Source organism: Mastigoproctus giganteus, chromosome 1, assembly GCF_048544385.1.
Source record: "Mastigoproctus giganteus isolate SK-2022 chromosome 1, ASM4854438v1, whole genome shotgun sequence".
Lineage (NCBI taxonomy): Eukaryota > Metazoa > Arthropoda > Arachnida > Uropygi > Thelyphonidae > Mastigoproctus > Mastigoproctus giganteus.
In genome coordinates this window covers 226,416,345-226,434,422 of record NC_143575.1, presented here as the reverse complement: position 1 = coordinate 226,434,422, position 18,078 = coordinate 226,416,345, and the positions used below count along the sequence as shown (strand labels likewise).

The window sequence follows — 18,078 nt, the reverse complement described above, 5'->3', positions numbered from 1 at the left end:
TATATTATTATTATGATTATTATTAGCCATATGGTGCAAGGAAGCCTGAGGCTTATGCTGCACCAGCCAAACAAAAAAAAATTTCTGAATTACTCTGAGAGAAAGAGAGAGAGAGAGAGAGAGAGAGAGAGAAGTAGAAAGAAATCACCAGAAAAAGAAGAATGATGATATCCAGCACAGAACACTGGGTGTGCCAAGCCCATACTCACCAGATGTGAGCAGCTGAATAAGTAACTCGTATAAACGCTAATTTTAATTTAGGAATAATTATTCGCATAAATTAATTAGTTAAAAATGATAGATAGATATATAGTTTTCTGTCTCTTTTTTTTTTTTTTACGTCAATCATATATTTTGTCAATTATTTTTAAACTCATCACAATTGCGGTTGCATACTTATTTATTTAAATGCTTATTTATACCTTTGATTCTGACCAGTTTTTTATATTTAAATTAAATAACAAGGAGAGTTAAATTTTTATTTTTGTTAAGTAAAACAGGGAGGAAAATGAAATTCAAGAAATATACAGTCACATGAATGAGATATTCACAAACAGTTGATAAGATGCACTGCAATATCAAAATCGCCATTCTTATTTTAAATCATAATGGCGTGGTTACTATGCTGCTCCCTAGATGGCGTATACATCGCTGTTAAACACACTGAGTGGTCTAAGTCGGAGGAGTTTTTCGATTCATATCGAACGTAACCGTACGTACCGTCTTATAATACCTATTTTAGTGCGTGAAAATAATATAAACAAATGAATTTTATGTACGTTGTTAATAAATAACAGTTATTAGAATATTTATAGTTTGTAATAAGTGTTGAAATAATCAACTCAGAGTGAAGCTATCAAATGTCGATAGCTGGGTAAAAGCAGTACCAGTCAAATGGAAGAAGCCAATGGTAAGTTCCACTGTTGAATTAGAAGTACTTGCGGTGTTTTTAAACTAATGTTATTCCATGTTCTGATCAATTAATGCATATTTATTAATTTGTCATTATTCCAATAGTCTTATAATTAACTGATTAAGCAAGCAGGTTTTTAAACAGTGATGTTTTAACTACGTAGTTGGAATTCTTGTACTAATAAGTGCGATTTTGCTCGAGCATGGAAATGATTTAGGGACCATTCAAATTATGTAACATATGGGAGGTATCAGGTGACATTTCATGATGCGTTATGGGTGGGAAGGGAAGATTACACATTGTTTTTTTCATTATAAAAATAAATAATGCCACTTGGAGTATTTCTTTGCCTGATTATTGGAGGGGGAGGAAAGTAGTGATCAAAGGTGTTGCTAATAAGTTTCCAGGAAGAAGTATGTGTTAAAAAAAACCTTCATAATTCACGTTACATAATTTGTAATGGTTCCTTACTAATGTTGTATACGTTGTGACTGAATTGCAGCAGTAAACAAATCGAATTTAGAAGAGTAAGAACGCAAGAAATTATTCTTGCTATGAAAATTGCCTTGTTTAGATTGTGTGGAAAAAAATTAACGACATGAAGTGTCAGTATATTGTCTTCTACGGCCGGATTCGTGGAAGAAGTGAACTGAAAAACATAACCATGCAAATTTCGGGAGCTAGGAAAATTGTTAGTTTATGCGAAAAAAAATAGAATTTTAAAATAGAATTTTGCACTGAAATACATGCTGTTATTCGCATGGAGAGCGTAGGCTCGTAACAAAAAATTCCAAGTAGCAGTTAATTATTAAAATGTTTGAATAGATCGTGTTTTTTTCTTTCCCTTGGGGGGCCAGCAGTGTGCCGTTAGCACAGGATGGTAGAACACGCTTTTAGAAACCACTTAGTGACATCACCGATATGTTATGGGCTGCGGGCTCATGAAATATCGGCACACTTTTTGTTTGATCATGAACAAACAAAAGATGTGCGCAGGAGATTTTAAATTGTGTGCACATAATGATCTGATTGCGAAATTCGCTCAATTCAACAGCAATCACTGCACGCAAGAAATCGTGAAGCATTTTGATACGCATGTGCTTCTCCCCTTTCACAGAAATGAAGTTACTTCATAACTAAAACCAATCCTGGACATCCTGTTCCATCATCAAAAATCTTGTGTATCAGTTAAAGATAAAATTCATAGTGTACTTGGTTGTCTTTTGCGATGTGTTTTCAGCAGTTCGATTTACACGAGTGAAGGATTGTGACACCCTTAATTGAGAACTTCAATTCTCTCGACGTTTTCCGTGGAAAAACTCTTGGTAAAATCACCGTTGGGAAAGCTGCTGAAATTCACAGAAGACATTGGAATAAATCACAGGTAACTAATGAGAACTTTGTACACGCCTCTACGTGCTAAATTAAGTTTAGACTGGTATTTAGAGGAGCACTTGGACCAATAAATAGTCTTGCTGTTGCTTCATTGATAGTAAGTTTTCCTAAGGTTAACACAAGTATCTGTAAATAGTGCCAGATTAAGGTAAGAGCTAGCAGGGGCCCTTACCCGAGGTGCCATTCTTTAAGGGGCGCCAAATTTTACAAATCATGAAAAAATATATATATATATATATCCTTAGTAAAGGGGCGCCGTAAAATCTTTCTGCCGGGGCGCGGAAATACCTTGGTCCGGGCCTGTCTGTAAATGATGTTTTTTGATAAGCATGTGAATTTTTGTTTCCCATTTTCACAGAAATTAAGAACATAACTAAAACCAATCCTTGCCATCATATTCTATCATCAGAAATCTTGTCTAACATTTAAATACAAAATTCATAGTGCACTTTGTTGCTCTTTACGATGTGTCTTCAGCAATTTAATGTACACGAGGGAAGGGTTGACACCTTTCTTGAGAATTTTACTTCAGTTCTCTTGAAGTGTTTCCTTACAACACCTCCTGATAAAACTCCTGAAATTCACAGAAGACGTTGGAATAAATCGCTGGTAACAAATTAGAACTTTATGCATGCCTCTGCATGCTAAATTAAGTTTAGACTAACATGTTGAGAGGAGCTCTTGGGCTTAGTCTTCTTGTTGTTTCACTGATAGTATGTTTGTTTAATGTTTTCGTCTTTCAAATATGTGTCTGTAAGTAATGTTTGATATCGGCTATTCATGGATTTCCATTTGACAGTTTTTTTTTTATTACCTTCTATGGAAAATAAGAAACGTTTTTTAAAGTAGAACAGCAGTATTGAATTTGAGTTCCCTCCTACAATTTATTTTTAAATTGTAATTGGAGATCATTTTGAATTACGTTCATTTTTGGTGGAGGATTTTTTGTACTTAAACTACAGAATGATTCCAACTTCACACAAGCGAAATATCAGCAATCAAAATTTAATTCTGTTACTATCACATTATGCGATCAAGTAATTATAATAACTGTAATGAGTAATTATTAAATTACAATAAATGCTGAAAATGCCTACCTTCATGAATATGTGCGCAGACTCTTTTAGTCATATTCGATGACATCTTTTTCCACTGTCGAATGTGTATGTTTTCGCACTTTCATCTTGGGAGGCCATAATTATTTTAGAAATAAGACAATAGCCAAAAGTCTCTGGTTGTTAGGTTAGGCTTACACAAACTTATTCACGAACGTAGCTTGTTCCTGTCGAAGCCATTATGACATATTCCTTATCTGAACGTGTTCGTTTATAGTCGAAAAACGCTTTTGTTTAAATTCGATTTTGACGTCGCATACGATCTTGAACAAAATTATCGTTCGACTATGTACACATTTTCAGACAGGGAATGTCAAGATGGCTTCGTCGCGAACAACTGGTATGGATGATGAACTTGTGCAACTGAAACCTGAAAAACATTTCTTCATGCGAAGATATGCAGCGTTGCCACTGATATGGATGTTTAAGAATTAAGTATACCAAATAGACAGAAATTAACTGTTTCATTGTGCAAATTTTAAATCGCTGTATGTTGGTCATAGTGCACTACGGGGGCTCACTCGGACGAACGACTGACGAACTTCATTTCCCTTTCCCAAATGGACTCTATAAAAAAACGAAAGTAATTTTCTCTCGGTCAAAACAGCGGTTCTGATCCTCACTCCCCTCGCCCCCAGCCAAAAAAAAAAAAAAAAAAAAAACAACTTCTGGATATGCGAGTGGTGCATTGCGAGTTATATTTGGATACTTGTCTATTATTTGACCAACCTGTGAGAAAAAGTTCTCACGGAAAGGAACCCTCACAAGACACTTGAGAATACATAATTTAGATAAACCTTTCAGCTCTCCAACCTGTGAGAAAACGTTCCTTCAATTTCCGGTGGCATTCCGTACAACTTAACAGCAAAATATTGCTAAAGTATGGGGAAACAGGCGGCTCAGGGTCACGTACTTTGCATCTATTCCGTACTAATTCTGTGGGGGAGAAGACTTAATGGGTGATCATGAGCTGCCGGTTTTCCCTCTCTATAGCAATGACAGTGTGCACGGTAGTCTCCAATGGAATCTGAATTCAATCCTCTCCAAACGAACGGCAAACGATCAACTCCACTGCGTTGTCACGAATTGAATTATTTTGCATTCCTGTTTATCACTATACTAGTCAAATATTTTTAAAAAATCAATTCATTTCTTAGATTTAGTAAAGTTTCGTAGTGTTTTTAAATATAATGACCCAAATTCTACAATAATTTTACTTTACACGTTAGAATTACATGATATTTAATGCGTTTCTGACAATCATTGCTTGAGTCCAGTGTGACTGCAGCTCCTAACTCAGTACTTCAAAAAGCGAAATTACGCAATCGGCTTTAAATTACATATAGCCTAGTGGTCAGGCGCGCGGGTGCATAAGTACACGTGCCTTGAGTGACCGGGGTTCAAGCCCGTGACTACTGAATACGGTGCTGTTTCTTGTATTCTATCTATCTTGTGAACTCCTGACCGTTTGGTCGTCCTGGAGTGTAAACAGAAAATTTATTTATTTTTATTCTGATAACTTTGAATTCAATCGGGGTGGAAAAGGTAGCATGATTTTGTATCTCAAAGAGCAGTTTGGAGGCGCTTTTTTTTTTTTTTTCTCTCCCCTCGCACCGAGGTCCAGTTTCTCGGTTGAAGGTACTTTGTTTTTCTTCATATATCGTGTCTATATATTGCATTGTGTTTAAAACCGGTCCTGAGACCATTTCAGTACGTTCTGTTCGGATCTATTTCCAACTCGGAAGAGGGCCACTCCTCCACATAGGCCAAGTCTATTCCAGTAGCATAACTACAGAAAGCTGGCCAAGCACAAAAATAATTGACCCCGATCTTTTGAATAAAAACCAGGTATTAAATTAAAATTTTAAAGATAATGTAGTTCTTGGCCTCGAACCTCTTTTGGGGAATGTTCTCACTGCAACTTTGTACCACAGAAGTAACTGCTGTGACATAGGTGCTTCTGTTCTTCGATTGTACCAAGATCAAAGAAACTTGGTAAAGTTGACAATACAAATGTCACTGAGAGTTCAATTTTCAAATTTGAAGTGATGTGAACAAAAAAGAAAAAAAGTAGGTAAATTACGCAGAGATCATTAGATCCATAACGATTGATGAATGTTTCATATTAAAACATTTTCTCTTTTGTAGGAGCTATCGCTGGTGATCCAGCTTCTAATTCATAAGCTATCGATAATCTTAAAAACGTTGTTTTTCGTGTATATATGCATATTAAAAAATCCTTCTCCAGACATGTTTTAATTGAATAACTTGGTAGTACGCTGTTACATTTTAATACAAATGTTTCATTTTGTACACTTCCAAAAAAAAAAACCCAACTAAGTTTGTTTTTTTTTTTTTTTTTTTTTTTTGGAAATGCAAATGCTTTGATCTCAGTGAAGGAAAATTAGTGTAACAAAGTTTATATAAATTTTGTTACCTTAAGCGCTTATTAACTCTTAAATTTCTTAGAATTTATATAACTGACGCCTTTTCGCATATCTCATAATGCTGTAATATATTATTACTGGGTTATCCACACTTATGGTTTGGAATTTTTCTGATTAATTAAACAACCTGAGTACTGTAGTATTTTCAGTTAAAAATACACGTTGACTGAATATTTTAAGGGTTAAAAAGAAATGAGTGGCACTATCTATTAACGAGTTAATTGGTTATTTTTGTTGATAATTAACTGGAGAACTTAATTTTATGCAGGAAGAGTTAGGTCATATCACTGCTAGGTGGCACGTAAAGGTTAACGAACTGAGAAGAGCAGCAAAATCTAGTTTATTGTCAAATAGTGAATGATGTGGAGGGGGACGTGAATATAATCGAATTCATTCTGTGCGATGTTTATTAAACTGTTAAGTTTGACGTCAATGAGATTCGATTTCAAGGTGCATTTGGCAATATAAACCATGAATGTTCACTAATATTTATATTCAGTTTTTTCACCTTTGTTATTAATACAAAATTGTTCTCCTCCTCGGCGGTTAAGTGGTTATTGGTGCATTTAGGAATCTCCTGCTCCTGACAAATAACTGTTTAAATGTTTTATCCATTGAAATGTTTTAGTAAGCAAATTCAAACAGAAATTTGATGAGGATTTCATTCTATGTGCATAATATACCACAATAAAAATTGTGGCTGTTCTACCTTGTAACTTTTTTGTCGTTTCTCAACTAGAATATCTAGAAAAACTTTAGTAGGACAGATGTCCTGAAGTCGTTGTTCGAACTCATCCAGATGTCTACCCCAAAATTCATTTGCATTATTCAAACATTAGTAGTATTAGGTTTCCTGTCGTTGTCACCGTGTTTGCACGCCTCTATACAACGTTTTCGCTTAATAGCGTACATTCCCATTCCCTTCGGACTCGATGTGTCATTTATAAATAATCACTCGCAAGGTTTGGATCATTAAAAATAAGATTTTCTTAACCAGCGTTTCGTTTCGAGAAATTTTCCATTTCTACCCCTCGTCACTCTTTTCTTTATTCTATGCAAATCGCTATTACATAAAAGGGTAAGCCCATGTTCTCCCCTTTACGTAACGTATAACTCTTTTCAAGAAATAGAAGTTCAAGCCACTTGCAAACCCTTTTGTTTGTGGGTGAGCGCCTCTTAAAGAAGGGTTTTGTTTCTTAAGAAGTTTGGTGAGTCTTTTAGTTTTTATCATTGATTTCAGTTATGCCCTTAAGTTTTCATGTATTTTTTTTTAAGAAAAATGTACTTTGATTAAATTGTAAGTTTTAATAATTTTGTAATTAAAAGCATCTGGAAATAACTAAGAAAAGCACTTTTCGCTTGTTTGTAGAATTCTCACATCTGTTTGTGGTTAGTTCACATTAAATAATGAGAAACGAAATATTACTTGTTTTCATACAAAAAATAATAAATATTAGAAAGAGGTTTGACAGTATTAGCCCTTCTGGGCTATTTGATATTCCAGTGGTTAATTTTAAACAGAAAAATCACTTAGCACAGAGCTTTTCAATTTTTTTTTTCACACCCCTGAACTCTTTTGAAATTCTAAGTATTTCGCGCATTCTTATATATTTTAAAATAGTAATAATTGACAATAAATTTAATGTAAGTGTAAAAATATAAAAACAAAACGTTTACAGAATCTCTGGGGTCCTTTCGTGGAAGTGCAAAGTTCAGTGGAACATCTTAGGCCTAACCCTTCACTTCTATAGCACTGCTCTAAACAGTGCCGAATCTTCGATATTTCCTAATTTGTATTAGAACCGAACACCAACATAACGAAGATTGTAAAATCCGATTTCTCTCATTATAAATTTATCGAAACCCCAACAAGTCTCACGAAATCCCAAAACCTACGAAGCCTTATCACACTTACTGTTGCAACAAAAATTTTGGTTATACTGTACTTTGTTAGAATAAAAATTAACTTATCTTGTCATTTGTGGGTCAGCAGTGAGCCCTGTACCTCGTTGTGAAAGTCTTCCTATTCCAAAGAGTCCAAGTACAGTCTATAGAAGATAATTGTAAATGAATTGATAGTAGAACCAAAGTCTCAAACTGTTTGAGTCGAGTTGCCACCTCTTCAAAATCTGACTCGCAGTTGATTAGGTGGAATGAACGGAGGGAAGGACGAATTAATCCTGAAAGTTTTACAAGTGAAATACACATTTTTAAATTATTTTCTAACTGGAAAATTAATTTTTTAAAGTTATTTATTAAAAAAAACTTAAAGATTATTTCTGATAGGTTATCTACTTTGTATATATTTGATTTCTATTTTAGGATCTTAACACCATAGTTAAAAACAGAAGTTGGTTATAACTCTAATTTTCTGGACAACATCAACATTAGAAATTTTATTAATCACTTGCCTGGTTTAATTTTTAGCATACTTCAGATTTTGTAATTTTTTTTGTAATAATTTTGCAATTAGTACTCTATATAAAAAGAATTACACATTTGTGAAAACTGTAATAAGGTCGATCTCATGACCTTGGTTGTAATTTCTGTTGGTTGTAATTTTCAGAAAATACATGTGAAGGAAGGTTTTCTAGAAAACTTAAGTTGAAAGGATAAAAGAGAAAAAAAAAAAAAAAAGCTCGTTCTGTGAGTTTTGAGGTTGGACAGTAAGTGGATGCTGACTGTTGTAGCACGTGTTCGTACTTGTTTGGAAGAGAGGGGAAATTAGAGATGCCAATTCAGAGGAACAGTGCCCATGGAAGTATCTATAGAAAAGGCATGTATCAGAGGCAGAACGTCTATGAGACAGACTTTGTAAGAGATGGATCATTTATTAACCTGTTCTCTTTTGAATGGAGTCTAGAAGCCTGAAGGAGGTTTTGGATGCACTACCCCAGACGTAGGAACAATATTCCATGATAGGGCGGATTTGAGATTTGTACAGGATGAGGAGTTGTTTAGAAGAAAAGTAACGCCGAAAACGAAAGAGAAAACCCAGTTTTTCAGATGCAAAGGAAGCAATATTTGTGATGTGTTTATGCCAAGAGAGATTAGAAGTCAGGGTGGGTAATCCCTAATAGAGATCTGAGACAAGAAGATAAGTACAGGAATAGCAGACTCCTTTTTACGAGATACAAGACATGATTGAGTTTTAGAAAAATTGAAATTAACTAAGTTATCTTTTCCCCATTGGGAAATTACTTGGAGATTGGCATTTGAGAAGGTGAAGCTGTTTGTGCAGGGCAAGGTTTCTCAAACTGGAAGGCGAAATGCAATGTACTGTACTCTCATCAGCAAAACTATAGACTTCCAGTCAGTGGAAGAAAGCGAATAATAATAAAAAAAAAAAAAAAAGGAAAAGAGTAAAGGAAAGAACTGGATCCTGGAGAACTACCAGAATTAGGTAAAAGTTAGAAGACAGAGCCATCTACCATTACCCGCAGTGAGCGGTCAGAGAGAAAACTGGATACCCCAATTGCAAAAAAAAACAGTCGGCAATCCATAAGATGGAAGTGTTTAAAAGACCTTTATGCCAAGAATACGTTTTGAAGCGTTTAGAAAACGTCTGTGACCTTCATGAAACTCTTCGTGTACGATAGGCTTTAAAGAATGTCACATACAAACAGTTGGCTGAACCAAAAAATATATACTTTAACATTTACACGCCAATTTGGTATCATGGAAAATGTACAAAGTACTTCGTGAAAGTGGTGAATACCAAAGATGCAAGTTAACGATTCGTGGAAAAGATATATCCAAAAATAAGCGATACGAAATCAACGTTTCATAATCTTCATGGTAAACATTTAAAGTAGTTGTAAAAAAAAAAAAAAAAATCCATTTTTTTTACAACTGCTTGAAACAACTAACTGGAATTATAGAAAGTTGCGGACTTCAGAAAACTGTTTTCCCAAAAATTTTGGGAAAATAGTTTGCCATGAACAAAATGATGTTTGAAAGTATTTCAAGAATGGAAAAATTTCAGGGAAGGTGGTCGATATCAGTAGATGACTGTGGGTCAAAAAGAAGCGTAAGTGTTGACTCAAGGGAAAATTATCAAAAAAAAGGAGTTTTAAATATGTGTTAATATGACTATAATGCATAAAACCTTTTATGCATCCAAAAAAAAAAATTTTTATATTTCTCAAAAGTGATGCGCACAGGTACGAATTGATCTTTTTGATAGAGCTGATCTTTGAAACCAATGTCAACAAATTAGTCGAATCCAAAATATGTAGAAAAACAAAGAAAAAAGAGAATATTTGCTGTTAGGTGGAATTCAACCCAACCAACCCCAATGTCATCAGATGTTAAAATATATCATCCACCGCTAATGAATTTTTGTTGTGTAATCTAGAAACATTGAGGATACAGCGTTGAATTAAAAGAAGATGAGGACAAAAGCAAAAAAAAAAAAAGGAATAATTATACATTAGAAAAAGCTCGGCATCACTTCTCACCTGGAGATTTACAAATCCGCCCTCTCGGTGAGACTAGTCTGAATTCAAGGCTCATATAACCATAGGTGGGAGGGTCAAATATTACTTGTAGTTACTTTTTGTAAAATAGAATTTTTCTTGCTTTCAGCACTCGCTTTTTTCAATACCAGTTCGGAGAAAAATAGTTGCGAGAAGCTTTTTTTTTCTTTTTTTTTCACAACCAAAATATTATGCAGTAATCCCAGCAATGAAAGGATCATTAGAGTCAAAACCTGATTGAAATGTTTTTAACGGTAATAACAGACATCAGAAAACGTTAAAGAATGTTATTATGAATAACCCTGACAGTGCTAGCAGTAATTTATACACCTTGACGCCATCCTTTAGCTATTTTTTTTAACTTATCCAAATAATTCTTTACTTGACTTTGAACTTAAACTCGTCGTCATAAACTACGTACAACTCTAAATCCCAAGTTCGACTTTCTTTACCACAAAAAAAGAAAGAAAAAAAAGTCCAACCAAAATATAAACACTGCTACACAAGCAGTTTTCAAGGGTTAATATTTTAAACTTTCAAGAAGGAATTGATATAATGCAGCACCGATTTAGTCCGATGACAAGTAAATTTGCAAAGTTATGAAAACAATAGACGATTTCCATAATTGCCCCGCATATTTTCTGTTAAATATTATAAATTATCCACCCCAGGCAACTCAGTGGTTGTTGCTATAGGTAGTTGTGGTGTTGTTGTTGAAAAAAAAGTTACAAAAAACAAACCTGTAATAAACAATTAAACCACCAACAGTTCCTTAGGTTATTCATTCTTTGTATGTCCATGAATAATCGGGATTAGATTAACCACATGTTTATAGTAGCTACTGTCATTTGCTAGTCACGATATTACTATTTCTTTGACTATCATGCCGACACTACAGTAGAAATAAAAAGCAGTACTCTGTGATTATTTAATGCCGGCTAGTCTTGGGATTTTTTTTTTTAATGTAACTCGAATTAAATCCCTTTGTCTAGCGAATTCCGCCGGTGATAATAAATTAAAAAAAAAAAAAAAAGCAGCAGAATTGCAACAGCCTGGATGGATATATTCGTGCAAGCAATTAGTGTGTTCTGTTATTTCTGATATTTGAATCGATTACTGCAGAAAATGCAGTCCAATACTGTTTAGCAGAAAAGAAAATCAAAAGAGAAGAATTAATAGTAGAAATAAATTTTATTAGAAACGCATCACTTTACAATATCACTAACATATTAAAATCTAATTATGAAACAACCATCAGCAGAAGCATTTTTCCAAAATTCGACACCAGCGCTTTCAGCGGCGATTTTGTGCATATTAATTAATTAAAAAATAATAAATGCAAAAATTATACATAATAATCGATTAAAATATTCAGTTTTAACTTGGCAATATTTAAACGAACGAATAGAATTAAATAAAATACTAAAAATATAATTTATGATAGATTTATTTGTATAAAACGGAACAAATTTCGATAACGATAAGTTTCTGTATCGGCTTAATAAGAGATATTACTACTATCGATTTGATGGAATCATAATAATAATGTACTTGATTTGTGTACTATTAAATCAACTGAAGGAATATGCAGAATAAAGGCAAACGCTTCCTAAAATAACTTAGTGTTATATTAAAATTGCATGTAAAAAATATTATTAATAATTTCGGTTATTTTAAATACTGCATATATGCGTGCTACGATAATATCTTGCTAGACGCAAAATGTTTTCCATTGCCAGCGCTATTGTATTACTCTAAGGAGAAGAGGTATCCAGCTTATAAGTATTCAAGTCAGAGTTCATAAGGACCATCTGTCCTAGCCGGAACCTAAAAGTACCAATTTCTGAGTCGGTAGATGAAAGAAGTAACATACTAACCCAACCTCAGAATAAGACTTTAAGAAACATTCTTACCCCATCCCTGGTCTATAGAAGAGAGGGAGGTGGCACATTTAGGGCGATGATTACAGAGAGTCACGTGAACTTTATTTAGATGGGGAAGCATGGAAATAAAAAGAATGCCACCACCACCACAACCAGTGACAATGCCTTGCTGATTTCACCAATGTTTTCAGTGGGTTGCTGGAGGCGAAAGGCCAAAAACACCACAATTAAGAATTCTGTAAGTGAACTGTGGCCTCTAATGAAATTCCAGTCAGGGCTGCGTCACTGTACTAATTTCGCCTACAGGTCCTGGTCAGCCGTGGCGAATGCTTAATTTGCACCCTCCAGACTTAATTAGTGTCGCCGCAAACGGAGAAGGAGCTTGATGATTTGCTCGTGAAAGGAGGTGAAAGGCAGGATTTGTTCCGTATACTAAAAACAAAAGGTAGTAATAATAGGGCATGACAGAATAGTTTCCCCTTCAGAAGGGGAGACAGGAGAATTTCTTTGCGAAAATAAGTCGGCATAATTTCTTTTCACTTTCAGAGAAGAGGCCTAATGATGCCAGTAATTTATATTAATACTAAGTATGGCCTTGTTGTGACCCAGTATCTTTAAGAAATTAAACACACACTTATATCAACACAATTTTTTTTTCAGGCTCTAAGGAGATGTAGACTTTGGCTCCTCTTCTCTAAGAGATCGCTCTCTATCTTTCTTTCCCTGTGTGTGCACGCACTTACACAGTGATTGATACAAATGATAAAAGGGTTAGTAACTGAACTCAGCAAACCTCTAATATAAGCATAATTTGTGCTCTGAACTGCAGATCAGTGTTTAACTTAGACATTAACTGCCTCTACTACTGATAATGTGTACGTTGGTTTTAAAATTCAAATACTTACCTCGAACAGGAGTAGCATGATGCTTCTTATGACTATTCAATTCTACAGACCTACCACACACGTCGCTAAGGTTCCATTTGTGGGATAATAGTGTATTGCAATCTCCCTTTTCTATGAAACAGAGCTGGAACTATTCAGTGAAAGAAGGCTTTATTTTATATGCAGGTTATTTCAATTAAAAGGCACCGGATCTATCTCTCCTTTTTTTTTTTTTGTCTTATTTGGGCTGAAAATCGATGTTGAAATTGAACTTAGTACTACCGTTTAGATCTTACGATTACTACGATATTGCCTAATCAACTGCATTCTTTTTTTTTTTTTTTTTTTCTAAATGGCAAAGTTGTTCTCCGTCCTGGGTTTAGTCTAAACTTTCATCGGTGTACTTTTGAAAAGTGCCAACCTTTTTTATTTGAAGAAGGAGGAGGAGGATGGAAATGAATAACAACGATCGTAGCTTGCGGAGATTCTACACAAACTGTCAAAGGCGCTGCTGCATTGAAAGGCGAACGTCACAACCGTTCGGTTTGTTTTTTTTTTTTTTTCAAACAAAATTGGTTAATGTTCGTTTCAGAAGTACACTGGTGAGGTTTATAAATCGAGTCGAAGATGGAAAACTTTCCCATTGAGAGAGAGAAAAAAAAAAAAAAAAAAACAGTTGATAGGCAAAATTTTAATTTTGAAATCGTAAGATCTAAACGGTAGTACTTAATTCAAAATTTTCATCCCAGGTATGACAAAAAAGCTCCAGGTGACCAACAGTCAAAACTTAAAAATAAGCGAGATAGGTCCCCCAGTGCTTTTTAAATTGAAACATCCTGTATATATTTGTAAATCTCAAAGAAAACCATGAAGTAGATATTAGTGTTTGACTAAGTTTCTTTTTTGACTACACTTCCGATAACTATTTTTCGTTTTTCTGGAATTGCAGTGGCTGGAGACTAGGCACCTGTGCGGTGATCTGATTGAGGTGTATAAGGCCTTGAATGGGTTGAGCACGCTGAATTCTGATGGGATCCTTCCACTTGTTCAGATTACGAACCTAAGGGGGCATAAATTCAAATTAAGAAAACACAGGTGTAGAATAGATGTGCGGAAATTTGCCTTTGGCCAGCGGGTGGTTAATTGCTGGAACAAACTTCCATTTGTCGTTGTGGAAGTTGATAGGTTGAATAAATTTAAGGAGGAACTGGACATGCATTTGGAGGGAATGGTGTTTTTTTTTTTTTTTTTTTTGGCTGATGCTGCGTTACCTCATACACTTGCTTTCTTGCATCACATGCTACTACTGTTTGTGTGTTGCTGCCGATGAATACACAAATTGACGATATTCTGTCACTTACTTCCAAAGATCAATAATAGATTGAATTAGATATGTATCAGTGACTGGAAACCAGAAGACTATCATCAAAACTGTCTTGAAAACAATTCAAGTAACGTTTGCAAGTTACTTTAACTTAATCTCCAGGAGTTGTACTTTACCTATCTTTGAGATTAAGGAAATAATTGAGAACGTTTGCAATACATTTCATTGTAGAAGCTTTAACTTGTTCTGGAAGCTGGAAACTGCCTGAGAAAGTTCTTAAATAATCCTGCTTTTAGCCCAGAGTATTTTCAAAGCTGCAGAATTTTTAATATTCATAAAAAAAAAAAAAAAGCCATCAAATCCAGAACTCGTTCCTTTTTAGGAGTTGAATCTATTCTGCCTGTGTTGATATTCACATCTTTCTTTAAGTAAAGAAAGATCGAAAATTCTATTTATAACGACTAGTTTAAACACCGTAAAAAATGTGATTACGTCTATCCTGATGATTCAGATTGGTACACGTTCTTAGAGATGCCTTGTGTAGAAGAACTTCAATTTGGCAACCCTAAGCTATTAGATTCATCAACACACACATTAAAAATAAATAAATAAATACAACATGATATAATGAAGTCATATTTTGAGGGCTTCGTTATATTTTCCGTTGTTTCCTAAGCTCCATGGATACTTTATTGATATCAGTTAGACTGTTTGGAATAGATAGGTGAACTCTTTGCTCCACATAGACTTTCAAGTGCATCATTTTTGTTTACTTCCTATGTTGTTACTGAATTAAAATATCTCTTTGCGTGGAGTAACTTATTCACCTATTTACTTCTTCCAAACAGTTTAATTTTAGCACAAGATTAAGCTCTATAGAACAGACATTTAAATTATTTCGGTTAACTCCTGTACCGCATCATCGGTTAAAGGGTAAATCAGAAAAGCTAGTTTCATCTATTGTGTTTTTCAACCCCAGTTATTTATGTCTATTGTCATCAAAGCGTAAAAATATATCTTCAAAACGATTGACTGATTCAAGTTCTATAAATCAGATTATAAATCCTTATTTAGACAAAAATCTTCGGCTAATTGTGCATGCCTTGACTTCAGATTAATGAAAAAATAATCTTTTTGAATATTTTCGTTGTAAATTGTTTCCAAGCATCTACAGAAGTAACCACAATTCCACTATATTGTGGTACATGTGTTTACCATAATATCTTGCCATCCATTTGTTAATGTGCAGTAATAGAATCATCCGATAATGATGGAACAATATCAGATGGTTCTACCCACAGAAACCAAAATGTCATCTCTTCCACGATCATTTTAACGGCTCCTCTGTGAACATATTCCAGCGTATAAGTCAACCTTTGAAGCACTAAAAATCGTCTTGAATTTTAAATACAACAATTTGTTCGTCTCCTTCATCAGATGAAAACAGTTGATGTAATTTGTCAGGACTTATGTTTGAGCGTATTTTCGAGATCACGAAAAGTAAACTGTAGAGATTAGCAGTTTCTTTTATCAAACGGGCTTCTATACTAAAAATCATTTAAGGAGAAACCACTTATTTGCAGTAAAGTACTGAACAGACAACAAGGAATGGCTTGGTCACATAAAGCGTTCCATGAACACGTATCAATAAGAGCGATGTCACGTTGTCAGCCATAAATAGGATTCGGTTTGTTACCGTTTACATATGGGAGTACTACATACACTTACCTCTTTCTTTACGTTTTACCATGTAGCATAAGAAAATTCACAATCTTACTTTTAAAAGAAAGAGTACAAATAATTGAATTAAAATGTAGACGGAGTTCTCAATGCAGATTTTATTGTAATACGTAAAATCGCGAGATAAGGATAAATGTACAAAAGAGGGAGCTATGGGCGAATATATACACTGCTCGACAAAATTAATAGAACTCGTGTTGTACTGTAGAGTAACGATGAAATGAGAACAGCTAGAAACTTCGGACAGTATAAGGGACATTATAAGGGTTGTATAAGAATTACCAAAAGGCTCACATTACAGATGTCGATACAAAATGCTCGAAAATTTGGTCAGTACGGTGTATGATCCCTCCAATGGCTAAACAGGCCTGACAGCGGTGAACTATGCTAGATATAAGGGTGTCTAAGATTCTGTGGCAACAAATCCCATTCTTACATTAATTTAGCTCTCCAAGTGACCGTGGAGTTGGATTTTGGAGTATTATGTGACGCCCAAGGGCGTCCCACACACATTCGATCAGATTTGAGTCTAGTGATCGTGCTGGCCATTGCAGTCGTTGGATATCTTCAGTTTCAAGATGTTCCTCCACCACTTCAGTTCTATGTGCAGTGGCGTTGTCGTGCATGAAAAGATAATCTGGGCTAATCGCACCCCTAAAAAGTCGTACATAGGGTTCGAGGATTTGTTCTCGGTACCTCTGCACAGTTACGGTATCCCTATCAAAATTATGAAGAGGGATGCCGCCGTTGAACATTATTCCACCCCACATGATAACACCGCCTCCACCCTATGTGTCCCTTTCTCTGATGTTGGAGGGATGGTACCGCATTCCTCATCTCCAGATGAAATAACGTCTAGCATCTGTTTTTAGTCTAAAACGGGACTCATCAGAGAGCAGAAATGTACCCCCATTTGTCAGAGTTCCAAGTCACATGTTCATGGCACCAGTTTCGACGAGCTCTGCGGACGTTTGGGCGTCCTTTTTTCTGAACATCTTTCTTTTACCAGAATATATGCCTATTAGGGAATAAAAGTCAAAAAAAGAAATTGTAAATTATATATTTTTAAAAAAGTAAAATCTTGTACATTTTATAACCTATATGAAATTGTATTTTTTAATTCACTGTGTAACACGTTATTCAAAATTACAATAAAACCTCAGTAATAGCGATTTCTTTTCGTTGAGTAAAGATACTACTGTATTATTGTCATAATCTTTCTTACTTCGTTCAGAACGTTAAGATTTTTTTTCAAAATTTAGCAGATTTCATAAGAAGTATCGAGGAAACTTCCAGAGTCGTGTAATTTGACTTATTTTTCTTTACTTCCTTTTTCTCCACTTAAAATTTTCTGTTTATATTCCGGAACTGCCGCACAGGATCAGAAGTTCATAAGATGGAGAGAAAACAAGCACATCACCGTATTTAGCAACCACCAGAACTTGAACCACGTCAACTGAAATGTGTGTAGTACTGTACACTCGCCTTTTAACACTCGGCTAGCTTAATCTACAGATTTTTCTGCTTGAAACGGTGTTGCTGGTAGTTGTTCCATCGCCAAATGATCTTAAGCCACAGTTTTTTAATCTTTCAATTTAATATTACGATTGTTCTGTACTGTACTTAAACCTGCAGTCCCCTTGTAAACAGCATTTATGTCGTAATTGTTAATATTGGATTAAAATATAAATTAAACATTGCGTAATCGGCTAACCATGTCTCAAATTAATGACCAATTTGTTTCCTCTTCCTGTGTCCTGCTGTTCTCAGAATAATCATAAAGATTACACGAGGATTGTAATATTTTGGAGGAAAGTGAGATCTTTTCTAGATAAAACTTCACGTTCATTATTTAAACAGTGAGTGCCTTACTGTTTAAATAATGAATATAGCAACTAC

General features: G+C 34.7%; 1 pseudogene; it reads left to right on the top strand.

The window, feature by feature from the left end:
- The first annotated feature begins 2,973 nt into the window (after positions 1 to 2,973).
- LOC150091565 (general transcription factor IIH subunit 4 pseudogene) overlaps positions 2,974 to 18,078 on the top strand; it is a 29,588-nt pseudogene continuing 14,483 nt past the window's right edge.